We start from the raw sequence: 1,224 nt of genomic DNA, 5'->3' as shown, positions 1-1,224 counted from the left end.
GCAGGACGGAATTGTTAGCCCTCTTGGAAGTCCATAGTATGTATGTTCAAGACTTTTCTACAACACCACAATTCAGAAGCATCAATTCTTCTGTCATATTTGGTCATTGTCTAGCTCTCTGATGCAAATCTAGTAATTGCGAAGACTATGGCCTGGATCAGGCACATCTTACTCTCTAGACTCACATCCTTGGTCTTTAGCATTCTGGCAATGTCCCTGACAGCAGATATTCCTAATGCAATTAATCTTTTGATTTCCTAACTGCTGGTGCCAAAAGTGTTGATTGTGGAACCAAGCAAACTGAAATTGTTAACAATCTCAATCCTATCTCCATCAGTCATGATGCTGACAATAGGCCCAGTGATGAGAAGCTTTGTCTTCTTAATGTTGAGCTTCAATCCATATTATAGATTACAATCCTTGACACTCTGCATCAAATGCTTCAGGTCTCCTCAGTTTCAGCAAGTGCAGTTGTGTCTCCTGCATAACATGAGTCTTTCTCCAATCCTAATGCCATAATCCACCTCAGAAAGTGATCTGAGGGTATCACAGCTTCTTGATTAGGAGATGAGAAATTAGATTCAATTCACTGAGAGTCACCCAGCTGGTATGACTCAAGTCAGCATGGTACCACTCTTGCTGGCTATAAATGGTATATTCACTTACAATGAAAGAACTACTTGAAAATATCAAGCACTGTTGATAGTACTATGACATCATTTTCTGTTGAAAGAGTTGTACAATATCTTCAATGGTACAACTGTCTAAATTTCTCTGCTCCTAAAGACAAACAAGACTAGACATTATCCATTCTCAATCTGTAATTTGGGAAACATGTCTGGTCTTCTATAAAAGAGTTCCTAGGTGGTGTAAGTAGTTAAGAAACTTGGTTGCTAGGGAGCTCTAGTGACAAGAAGCTGCACAGCAATCCCAGAGGTGAGCAGTTCAAATCCACTAGATGCTCTGCTGGAGAAGGAGGAACAATCTCCTCCTGTACCAGTCAGATCTGATTTGATGGTACATGCACCCCCCAAAAAAATATAATAAAATAAAAATTTGAAAAAAAAGAAACTTGTTTGCTAATTGAGAGTTTCCATTTAACTTCTCCCCAGAAGCTTCTCTAGGAAAAAAGTCCTAAAAGTTTACTTCCAAGATTATCATTCATTGCAAGACAGCTGTACTCAATTCACGGGGTTACTATGAGCAGAAATTACTTGACAACTA

This window comes from Elephantulus edwardii, unplaced genomic scaffold (genome assembly GCF_000299155.1).
Source record: "Elephantulus edwardii isolate Elephantulus edwardi_28Jun2011 unplaced genomic scaffold, EleEdw1.0 scaffold00005, whole genome shotgun sequence".
In the NCBI taxonomy this organism is placed as follows: Eukaryota; Metazoa; Chordata; class Mammalia; order Macroscelidea; family Macroscelididae; genus Elephantulus; species Elephantulus edwardii.
This window is presented reverse-complemented; position numbering follows the sequence as displayed.